The sequence below is a fragment of the Nothobranchius furzeri genome, chromosome 18, assembly GCF_043380555.1.
Source record: "Nothobranchius furzeri strain GRZ-AD chromosome 18, NfurGRZ-RIMD1, whole genome shotgun sequence".
Taxonomy (NCBI): Eukaryota; Metazoa; Chordata; class Actinopteri; order Cyprinodontiformes; family Nothobranchiidae; genus Nothobranchius; species Nothobranchius furzeri.
Window position 1 is genome coordinate 303,572 of NC_091758.1, and position 12,119 is coordinate 315,690.

Here is a 12,119-nt window from a genome sequence, read left to right on the forward strand (position 1 = left end):
TGTGGCAAGACGCTCCTAGGGGCGCATCGTGCTTGGGCCTCTCTCCTGGAGGGGCTCAGTCAGACCGAGTGCTGACATGTGGCAAGACGCTCCTCGGGGCCCGTCTTGCTTGGGCCTCTCTCCTGGAGGCGCTCAGTCAGACCCAGTGGTGACATATGGCAAGACGCTCCTCGGGGCGCGTGTTGCTTGGGCCTCTCTCCTGGAGGCCCTCTGTCAGACCCAGTGTTGACATGTGGCAAGACACTCCTCGGGGCGCATCTTGCTTGGGCCTCTCTCCTGGAGGCGCTCAGTCAGACCCAGTGTTTACATGTGGCAAGACGCTCCTAGGGGCGCATCTTGCTTGGGCCTCTCTCCTGGAGGCGCTCAGTCAGACCGAGTGCTGACATGTGGCAAGACGCTCCTCGGGGCCCGTCTTGCTTGGGCCTCTCTCCTGGAGGCGCTCAGTCAGACCCAGTGGTGACATATGGCAAGACGCTCCTCGGGGCGCGGGTTGCTTTGGCCTCTCTCCTGGAGGCCCTCTGTCAGACCCAGTGTTGACATGTGGCAAGACACTCCTCGGGGCGCGTCTTGCTTGGGCCTCTCTCCTGGAGGCGCTCAGTCAGACCGAGTGCTGACATGTGGCAAGACGCTCCTCGGGGCGCGTCTTGCTTGGGCCTCTCTCCTGGAGGTGCTCAGTCAGACCCAGTGGTGACATATGGCAAGACACTCCTCGGGGCGCGTATTGCTTGGGCCTCTCTCCTGGAGGCCCTCTGTCAGACCCAGTGTTCACATGAGGCAAGACACTCCTCGGGGCGCGTCTTGCTTGGGCCTCTCTCCTGGAGGCCCTCTGTCAGACCCAGTGTTGACATGTGGCAGGACGCTCCTCGTGGCGCGTCTTGCTTGGGCCTCTCTCCTGGAGGCGCTCAGTCAGACCCAGTGTTGACATGTGGCAAGACGCTCCTCGGGGCGCGTCTTTCTGGGGCTTCTCTCATGGAGGCACTCAGTCAGACCCAGTGTTGACATGTGGCAAGACGCTCCTCGGGGCTCGTCTTGCTTGGGCCTCTCTCCTGGAGGCGCTCAGTCAGACCCAGTGGTGACATGTGGCAAGACGCTCCTCGGGCGCGTCTTGCTTGGGCCTCTCTCCTGGAGGCCCGCTGTCAGACGCAGTGTTGACATGTGGCAAGACGCTCCTAGGGGCGCATCTTGCTTGGGCCTCTCTCCTGGAGGCGCTCAGTCAGACCGAGTGCTGACATGTGGCAAGACGCTCCTCGGGGCCCGTCTTGCTTGGGCCTCTCTCCTGGAGGCGCTCAGTCAGACCCAGTGGTGACATATGGCAAGACGCTCCTCGGGGCGGGTGTTGCTTGGGCCTCTCTCCTGGAGGCCCTCTGTCAGACCCAGTGTTGACATGTGGCAAGACACTCCTCGGGGCGCGTCTTGCTTTGGCCTCTCTCCTGGAGGCCCTCTGTCCGACCCAGTGTTGACATGTGGCAAGACACTCCTCGGGGCGCGTCTTGCTTGGGCCTCTCTCCTGGAGGCGCTCAGTCAGACCCAGTGGTGACATGTGGCAAGACACTCCTCGGGGCGCGTCTTGCTTGGGCCTCTCTCCTGGAGGCCCGCTGTCAGACGCAGTGTTGACATGTGGCAAGACGCTCCTAGGGGCGCATCGTGCTTGGGCCTCTCTCCTGGAGGGGCTCAGTCAGACCGAGTGCTGACATGTGGCAAGACGCTCCTCGGGGCCCGTCTTGCTTGGGCCTCTCTCCTGGAGGCGCTCAGTCAGACCCAGTGGTGACATATGGCAAGACGCTCCTCGGGGCGCGTGTTGCTTGGGCCTCTCTCCTGGAGGCCCTCTGTCAGACCCATTGTTGACATGTGGCAAGACACTCCTCGGGGCGCATCTTGCTTGGGCCTCTCTCCTGGAGGCGCTCAGTCAGACCCAGTGTTTACATGTGGCAAGACGCTCCTAGGGGCGCATCTTGCTTGGGCCTCTCTCCTGGAGGCGCTCAGTCAGACCGAGTGCTGACATGTGGCAAGACGCTCCTCGGGGCCCGTCTTGCTTGGGCCTCTCTCCTGGAGGCGCTCAGTCAGACCCAGTGGTGACATATGGCAAGACGCTCCTCGGGGCGCGGGTTGCTTTGGCCTCTCTCCTGGAGGCCCTCTGTCAGACCCAGTGTTGACATGTGGCAAGACACTCCTCGGGGCGCGTCTTGCTTGGGCCTCTCTCCTGGAGGCGCTCAGTCAGACCGAGTGCTGACATGTGGCAAGACGCTCCTCGGGGCGCGTCTTGCTTGGGCCTCTCTCCTGGAGGTGCTCAGTCAGACCCAGTGGTGACATATGGCAAGACACTCCTCGGGGCGCGTATTGCTTGGGCCTCTCTCCTGGAGGCCCTCTGTCAGACCCAGTGTTCACATGAGGCAAGACACTCCTCGGGGCGCGTCTTGCTTGGGCCTCTCTCCTGGAGGCCCTCTGTCAGACCCAGTGTTGACATGTGGCAGGACGCTCCTCGTGGCGCGTCTTGCTTGGGCCTCTCTCCTGGAGGCGCTCAGTCAGACCCAGTGTTGACATGTGGCAAGACGCTCCTCGGGGCTCGTCTTGCTTGGGCCTCTCTCCTGGAGGCCCTCTGTCAGAGCCAGTGTTCACATGTGGCAAGACACTCCTCGGGGCGCGTCTTGCTTGGGCCGCTCTCCTGGAGGCCCTCTGTCAGACCCAGTGTTGACATGTGGCAAGAAGCTCCTCGGGGCGCGTCTTGCTTGGGCCTCTCTCCTGGAGGCGCTCAGTCAGACCCAGTGGTGACATGTGGCAAGACACTCCTCGGGGCGCGTCTTGCTTGGGCCTCTCTCCTGGAGGCCCGCTGTCAGACGCAGTGTTGACATGTGGCAAGACGCTCCTAGGGGCGCATCTTGCTTGGGCCTCTCTCCTGGAGGCGCTCAGTCAGACCGAGTGCTGACATGTGGCAAGACGCTCCTCGGGGCCCGTCTTGCTTGGGCCTCTCTCCTGGAGGCGCTCAGTCAGACCCAGTGGTGACATATGGCAAGACGCTCCTCGGGGCGCGTGTTGCTTGGGCCTCTCTCCTGGAGGCCCTCTGTCAGACCCAGTGTTGACATGTGGCAAGACACTCCTCGGGGCGCATCTTGCTTGGGCCTCTCTCCCGGAGGCGCTCAGTCAGACCCAGTGTTGACATGTGGCAAGACGCTCCTAGGGGCGCATCTTGCTTGGGCCTCTCTCCTGGAGGCGCTCAGTCAGACCGAGTGCTGACATGTGGCAAGACTCTCCTTGGGGCCCGTCTTGCTTGGGCCTCTCTCCTGGAGGCGCTCAGTCAGACCCAGTGGTGACATATGGCAAGACGCTCCTCGGGGCGCGTGTTGCTTTGGCCTCTCTCCTGGAGGCCCTCTGTCAGACCCAGTGTTGACATGTGGCAAGACACTCCTCGGGGCGCGTCTTGCTTGGGCCTCTCTCCTGGAGGCGCTCAGTCAGACCCAGTGTTTACATGTGGCAAGACGCTCCTAGGGGCGCGTCTTGCTTGGGCCTCTCTCCTGGAGGCGCTCAGTCAGACCGAGTGCTGACATGTGGCAAGACGCTCCTCGGGGCGCGTCTTGCTTGGGCCTCTTTCCTGGAGGCGCTCAGTCAGACCCAGTGGTGATATATGGCAAGACGCTCCTCGGGGAGCGTATTGCTTGGGCCTCTCTCCTGGAGGCCCTCTGTCAGACCCAGTGTTGACATGTGGCAGGACACTCCTCGGGGCGCGTCTTGCTTGGGCTTCTCTCATGGAGGCCCTCAGTCAGACCCAGTGTTGACAAGTGTCAAGACGCTCCTCGGGGCGCGTCTTGCTTGGGCCTCTCTCCTGGAGGCGCTCAGTCAGACCGAGTGCTGACATGTGGCAAGACGCTCCTCGGGGCACGTCTTGCTTGGGCCTCTCTCCTGGAGGCGCTCAGTCAGACCCAGTGGTGACATATGGCAAGACGCTCCTCGGGGCGCGTATTGCTTGGGCCTCTCTCCTGGAGGCCCTCTGTCAGACCCAGTGTTGACATGTGGCAGGACACTCCTCGGGGCGCTTCTTGCTTGGGCTTCTCTCATGGAGGCCCTCAGTCAGACCCAGTGTTGACAAGTGTCAAGACGCTCCTCGGGGCGCATCTTGCTTGGGCCTCTCTCCTGGAGGCACTCAGTCAGACCCATTGGTGACATGTGGCAAGACGCTCCTTGGGGCGCGTCTTGCTTGGGCCTCTCTCCTGGAGGCTCTCAGTCAGACCCAGTGGTGACATGTGGCAAGACGCTCCTCGGGGCGCGTCTTGCTTGGGCCTCTCTCCTGGAGGCGCTCAGTCACACCGAGTGCTGACATGTGGCTAGACGCTCCTCGGGGCACGTATTGCTTGGGCCTCTCTCCTGGAGGCCCTCTGTCAGACCCATTGTTGACATGTGGCAAGACGCTCCTCTGGGCGCGTCTTGCTTGGGCCTCTCTCCTGGAGGCCCTCTGTCAGACCCAGTGTTGACATGTGGCAAGACGCTCCTCGGGGCGCTTCTTGTTCTGGCCTCTCTCCTGGAGGCCCTCAATCAGACCCAGTGTTGACACGTGGCAAGACACTCCTCGGGGCGTGTCTTGCTTGGGCCTCTCTCCTGGAGGCGCTCAGTCAGACCCAGTGTTGACATGTGGCAAGACGCTCCTCGGGGCGCGTCTTGCTTGGGCCTCTCTCCTGGAGGCGCTCAGTCAGAACCAGAGGTGACATGTGGCAAGACGCTCCTCGGGGCGCGTCTTGCTTGGGCCTCTCTCCTGGAGGCGCTCAGTCAGACCCAGTGTTGACATGTGGCAAGACGCTCCTCGGGGCGCGTCTTGATTGGGCTTCTCTCCTGGAGGCCCTCAGTCAGACCCAGTGTTGACATGTGGCAAGACGCTCCTCGGGGCGCGTCTTGATTGGGCTTCTCTCCTGGAGGCCCTCAGTCAGACCCAGTGTTGACATGTGGCAAGACTCTCCTCGGGGCCCTTCTTGCTTGGGCCTCTCGCCTGGAGGTGCTCAGTCGGACCCAGTGTTGACATGTGGCAAGACGCTCCTCGGGGCGCGTCTTCCTTGGGCCTCTCTCCTGGAGACGCTCAGTCAAACCCAGTGTTGACATGTGGCAAGACGCTCCTCGGGGAGCGTCTTGCTTGGGCTTCTCTCCTGGAGGCCCTCAGTCAGACCCATTGTTGACATGTGGCAAGACGCTCTTCGCTGTGCGTCTTGCCTGGGCCTCTCTCCTGGAGGCGCTCAGTCAGACCGAGTAGTGACATGTGGCAAGATGCTCCTCGGGCGCGTCTTGCTTGGGCCTCTCTCCTGGAGGCGCTCAGTCAGACCGAGTGCTGACATGTGGCAAGACGCTCCTCGGGGCGCGTCTTTCTGGGGCTTCTCTCATGGAGGCACTCAGTCAGACCCAGTGTTGACATGTGGCAAGACGCTCCTCGGGGCTCGTCTTGCTTGGGCCTCTCTCCTGGAGGCGCTCAGTCAGACCCAGTGGTGACATGTGGCAAGACGCTCCTCGGGCGCGTCTTGCTTGGGCCTCTCTCCTGGAGGCCCGCTGTCAGAATTAGTGTTGACATGTGGCAAGACGCTCCTAGGGGCGCATCTTGCTTGGGCCTCTCTCCTGGAGGCGCTCAGTCAGACCGAGTGCTGACATGTGGCAAGACGCTCCTCGGGGCCCGTCTTGCTTGGGCCTCTCTCCTGGAGGCGCTCAGTCAGACCCAGTGGTGACATATGGCAAGACGCTCCTCGGGGCGGGTGTTGCTTGGGCCTCTCTCCTGGAGGCCCTCTGTCAGACCCAGTGTTGACATGTGGCAAGACACTCCTCGGGGCGCATCTTGCTTGGGCCTCTCTCCTGGAGGCGCTCAGTCAGACCCAGTGTTGACATGTGGCAAGACGCTCCTAGGGGCGCATCTTGCTTGGGCCTCTCTCCTGGAGGCGCTCAGTCAGACCGAGTGCTGACACGTGGCAAGACACTCCTCGGGGCGTGTCTTGCTTGGGCCTCTCTCCTGGAGGCGCTCAGTCAGACCCAGTGTTGACATGTGGCAAGACGCTCCTCGGGGCGCGTCTTGCTTGGGCCTCTCTCCTGGAGGCGCTCAGTCAGAACCAGAGGTGACATGTGGCAAGACGCTCCTCGGGGCGCGTCTTGCTTGGGCCTCTCTCCTGGAGGCGCTCAGTCAGACCCAGTGTTGACATGTGGCAAGACGCTCCTCGGGGCGCGTCTTGATTGGGCTTCTCTCCTGGAGGCCCTCAGTCAGACCCAGTGTTGACATGTGGCAAGACGCTCCTCGGGGCGCGTCTTGATTGGGCTTCTCTCCTGGAGGCCCTCAGTCAGACCCAGTGTTGACATGTGGCAAGACTCTCCTCGGGGCCCTTCTTGCTTGGACCTCTCGCCTGGAGGTGCTCAGTCGGACCCAGTGTTGACATGTGGCAAGACGCTCCTCGGGGCGCGTCTTCCTTGGGCCTCTCTCCTGGAGACGCTCAGTCAAACCCAGTGTTGACATGTGGCAAGACGCTCCTCGGGGCGCGTCTTGCTTGGGCTTCTCTCCTGGAGGCCCTCAGTCAGACCCATTGTTGACATGTGGCAAGACGCTCTTCGCTGTGCGTCTTGCCTGGGCCTCTCTCCTGGAGGCGCTCAGTCAGACCGAGTAGTGACATGTGGCAAGATGCTCCTCGGGCGCGTCTTGCTTGGGCCTCTCTCCTGGAGGCGCTCAGTCAGACCGAGTGCTGACATGTGGCAAGACGCTCCTCGGGGCGCGTCTTTCTGGGGCTTCTCTCATGGAGGCACTCAGTCAGACCCAGTGTTGACATGTGGCAAGACGCTCCTCGGGGCTCGTCTTGCTTGGGCCTCTCTCCTGGAGGCGCTCAGTCAGACCCAGTGGTGACATGTGGCAAGACGCTCCTCGGGCGCGTCTTGCTTGGGCCTCTCTCCTGGAGGCCCGCTGTCAGAATTAGTGTTGACATGTGGCAAGACGCTCCTAGGGGCGCATCTTGCTTGGGCCTCTCTCCTGGAGGCGCTCAGTCAGACCGAGTGCTGACATGTGGCAAGACGCTCCTCGGGGCCCGTCTTGCTTGGGCCTCTCTCCTGGAGGCGCTCAGTCAGACCCAGTGGTGACATATGGCAAGACGCTCCTCGGGGCGGGTGTTGCTTGGGCCTCTCTCCTGGAGGCCCTCTGTCAGACCCAGTGTTGACATGTGGCAAGACACTCCTCGGGGCGCATCTTGCTTGGGCCTCTCTCCTGGAGGCGCTCAGTCAGACCCAGTGTTGACATGTGGCAAGACGCTCCTAGGGGCGCATCTTGCTTGGGCCTCTCTCCTGGAGGCGCTCAGTCAGACCGAGTGCTGACATGTGGCAAGACGCTCCTCGGGGCCCGTCTTGCTTGGGCCTCTCTCCTGGAGGCGCTCAGTCAGACCCAGTGGTGACATATGGCAAGACGCTCCTCGGGGCGCGTCTTGCTTTGGCCTCTCTCCTGGAGGCCCTCTGTCAGACCCAGTGTTGACATGTGGCAAGACACTCCTCGGGGCGCGTCTTGCTTGGGCCTCTCTCCTGGAGGCGCTCAGTCAGACCCAGTGGTGACATGTGGCAAGACACTCCTCGGGGCGCGTCTTGCTTGGGCCTCTCTCCTGGAGGCCCGCTGTCAGACGCAGTGTTGACATGTGGCAAGACGCTCCTAGGGGCGCATCGTGCTTGGGCCTCTCTCCTGGAGGGGCTCAGTCAGACCGAGTGCTGACATGTGGCAAGACGCTCCTCGGGGCCCGTCTTGCTTGGGCCTCTCTCCTGGAGGCGCTCAGTCAGACCCAGTGGTGACATATGGCAAGACGCTCCTCGGGGCGCGTGTTGCTTGGGCCTCTCTCCTGGAGGCCCTCTGTCAGACCCAGTGTTGACATGTGGCAAGACACTCCTCGGGGCGCATCTTGCTTGGGCCTCTCTCCTGGAGGCGCTCAGTCAGACCCAGTGTTTACATGTGGCAAGACGCTCCTAGGGGCGCATCTTGCTTGGGCCTCTCTCCTGGAGGCGCTCAGTCAGACCGAGTGCTGACATGTGGCAAGACGCTCCTCGGGGCCCGTCTTGCTTGGGCCTCTCTCCTGGAGGCGCTCAGTCAGACCCAGTGGTGACATATGGCAAGACGCTCCTCGGGGCGCGGGTTGCTTTGGCCTCTCTCCTGGAGGCCCTCTGTCAGACCCAGTGTTGACATGTGGCAAGACACTCCTCGGGGCGCGTCTTGCTTGGGCCTCTCTCCTGGAGGCGCTCAGTCAGACCGAGTGCTGACATGTGGCAAGACGCTCCTCGGGGCGCGTCTTGCTTGGGCCTCTCTCCTGGAGGTGCTCAGTCAGACCCAGTGGTGACATATGGCAAGACACTCCTCGGGGCGCGTATTGCTTGGGCCTCTCTCCTGGAGGCCCTCTGTCAGACCCAGTGTTCACATGAGGCAAGACACTCCTCGGGGCGCGTCTTGCTTGGGCCTCTCTCCTGGAGGCCCTCTGTCAGACCCAGTGTTGACATGTGGCAGGACGCTCCTCGTGGCGCGTCTTGCTTGGGCCTCTCTCCTGGAGGCGCTCAGTCAGACCCAGTGTTGACATGTGGCAAGACGCTCCTCGGGGCTCGTCTTGCTTGGGCCTCTCTCCTGGAGGCCCTCTGTCAGAGCCAGTGTTCACATGTGGCAAGACACTCCTCGGGGCGCGTCTTGCTTGGGCCTCTCTCCTGGAGGCCCTCTGTCAGACCCAGTGTTGACATGTGGCAAGACGCTCCTCGGGGCGCGTCTTCCTTGGGCCTCTCTCCTGGAGACGCTCAGTCAAACCCAGTGTTGACATGTGGCAAGACGCTCCTCGGGGCGCGTCTTGCTTGGGCTTCTCTCCTGGAGGCCCTCAGTCAGACCCATTGTTGACATGTGGCAAGACGCTCTTCGCTGTGCGTCTTGCCTGGGCCTCTCTCCTGGAGGCGCTCAGTCAGACCGAGTAGTGACATGTGGCAAGATGCTCCTCGGGCGCGTCTTGCTTGGGCCTCTCTCCTGGAGGCGCTCAGTCAGACCGAGTGCTGACATGTGGCAAGACGCTCCTCGGGGCGCGTCTTTCTGGGGCTTCTCTCATGGAGGCACTCAGTCAGACCCAGTGTTGACATGTGGCAAGACGCTCCTCGGGGCTCGTCTTGCTTGGGCCTCTCTCCTGGAGGCGCTCAGTCAGACCCAGTGGTGACATGTGGCAAGACGCTCCTCGGGCGCGTCTTGCTTGGGCCTCTCTCCTGGAGGCCCGCTGTCAGACGCAGTGTTGACATGTGGCAAGACGCTCCTAGGGGCGCATCTTGCTTGGGCCTCTCTCCTGGAGGCGCTCAGTCAGACCGAGTGCTGACATGTGGCAAGACGCTCCTCGGGGCCCGTCTTGCTTGGGCCTCTCTCCTGGAGGCGCTCAGTCAGACCCAGTGGTGACATATGGCAAGACGCTCCTCGGGGCGGGTGTTGCTTGGGCCTCTCTCCTGGAGGCCCTCTGTCAGACCCAGTGTTGACATGTGGCAAGACACTCCTCGGGGCGCATCTTGCTTGGGCCTCTCTCCTGGAGGCGCTCAGTCAGACCCAGTGTTGACATGTGGCAAGACGCTCCTAGGGGTGCATCTTGCTTGGGCCTCTCTCCTGGAGGCGCTCAGTCAGACCGAGTGCTGACATGTGGCAAGACGCTCCTCGGGGCCCGTCTTGCTTGGGCCTCTCTCCTGGAGGCGCTCAGTCAGACCCAGTGGTGACATATGGCAAGACGCTCCTCGGGGCGCGTCTTGCTTTGGCCTCTCTCCTGGAGGCCCTCTGTCAGACCCAGTGTTGACATGTGGCAAGACACTCCTCGGGGCGCGTCTTGCTTGGGCCTCTCTCCTGGAGGCGCTCAGTCAGACCCAGTGGTGACATGTGGCAAGACACTCCTCGGGGCGCGTCTTGCTTGGGCCTCTCTCCTGGAGGCCCGCTGTCAGACGCAGTGTTGACATGTGGCAAGACGCTCCTAGGGGCGCATCGTGCTTGGGCCTCTCTCCTGGAGGGGCTCAGTCAGACCGAGTGCTGACATGTGGCAAGACGCTCCTCGGGGCCCGTCTTGCTTGGGCCTCTCTCCTGGAGGCGCTCAGTCAGACCCAGTGGTGACATATGGCAAGACGCTCCTCGGGGCGCGTGTTGCTTGGGCCTCTCTCCTGGAGGCCCTCTGTCAGACCCAGTGTTGACATGTGGCAAGACACTCCTCGGGGCGCATCTTGCTTGGGCCTCTCTCCTGGAGGCGCTCAGTCAGACCCAGTGTTTACATGTGGCAAGACGCTCCTAGGGGCGCATCTTGCTTGGGCCTCTCTCCTGGAGGCGCTCAGTCAGACCGAGTGCTGACATGTGGCAAGACGCTCCTCGGGGCCCGTCTTGCTTGGGCCTCTCTCCTGGAGGCGCTCAGTCAGACCCAGTGGTGACATATGGCAAGACGCTCCTCGGGGCGCGGGTTGCTTTGGCCTCTCTCCTGGAGGCCCTCTGTCAGACCCAGTGTTGACATGTGGCAAGACACTCCTCGGGGCGCGTCTTGCTTGGGCCTCTCTCCTGGAGGCGCTCAGTCAGACCGAGTGCTGACATGTGGCAAGACGCTCCTCGGGGCGCGTCTTGCTTGGGCCTCTCTCCTGGAGGTGCTCAGTCAGACCCAGTGGTGACATATGGCAAGACACTCCTCGGGGCGCGTATTGCTTGGGCCTCTCTCCTGGAGGCCCTCTGTCAGACCCAGTGTTCACATGAGGCAAGACACTCCTCGGGGCGCGTCTTGCTTGGGCCTCTCTCCTGGAGGCCCTCTGTCAGACCCAGTGTTGACATGTGGCAGGACACTCCTCGTGGCGCGTCTTGCTTGGGCCTCTCTCCTGGAGGCGCTCAGTCAGACCCAGTGTTGACATGTGGCAAGACGCTCCTCGGGGCTCGTCTTGCTTGGGCCTCTCTCCTGGAGGCCCTCTGTCAGAGCCAGTGTTCACATGTGGCAAGACACTCCTCGGGGCGCGTCTTGCTTGGGCCTCTCTCCTGGAGGCCCTCTGTCAGACCCAGTGTTGACATGTGGCAAGACGCTCCTCGGGGCGCGTCTTGCTTGGGCCTCTCTCCTGGAGGCGCTCAGTCAGACCCAGTGGTGACATGTGGCAAGACACTCCTCGGGGCGCGTCTTGCTTGGGCCTCTCTCCTGGAGGCCCGCTGTCAGACGCAGTGTTGACATGTGGCAAGACGCTCCTAGGGGCGCATCTTGCTTGGGCCTCTCTCCTGGAGGCGCTCAGTCAGACCGAGTGCTGACATGTGGCAAGACGCTCCTCGGGGCCCGTCTTGCTTGGGCCTCTCTCCTGGAGGCGCTCAGTCAGACCCAGTGGTGACATATGGCAAGACGCTCCTCGGGGTGCGTGTTGCTTGGGCCTCTCTCCTGGAGGCCCTCTGTCAGACCCAGTGTTGACATGTGGCAAGACACTCCTCGGGGCGCATCTTGCTTGGGCCTCTCTCCCGGAGGCGCTCAGTCAGACCCAGTGTTGACATGTGGCAAGACGCTCCTAGGGGCGCATCTTGCTTGGGCCTCTCTCCTGGAGGCGCTCAGTCAGACCGAGTGCTGACATGTGGCAAGACTCTCCTCGGGGCCCGTCTTGCTTGGGCCTCTCTCCTGGAGGCGCTCAGTCAGACCCAGTGGTGACATATGGCAAGACGCTCCTCGGGGCGCGTGTTGCTTTGGCCTCTCTCCTGGAGGCCCTCTGTCAGACCCAGTGTTGACATGTGGCAAGACACTCCTCGGGGCGCGTCTTGCTTGGGCCTCTCTCCTGGAGGCGCTCAGTCAGACCCAGTGTTGACATGTGGCAAGACGCTCCTAGGGGCGCGTCTTGCTTGGGCCTCTCTCCTGGAGGCGCTCAGTCAGACCGAGTGCTGACATGTGGCAAGACGCTCCTCGGGGCGCGTCTTGCTTGGGCCTCTTTCCTGGAGGCGCTCAGTAAGACCCAGTGGTGACATATGGCAAGACGCTCCTCGGGGAGCGTATTGCTTGGGCCTCTCTCCTGGAGGCCCTCTGTCAGACCCAGTGTTGACATGTGGCAGGACACTCCTCGGGGCGCGTCTTGCTTGGGCTTCTCTCATGGAGGCCCTCAGTCAGACCCAGTGTTGACAAGTGTCAAGACGCTCCTCGGGGCGCGTCTTGCTTGGG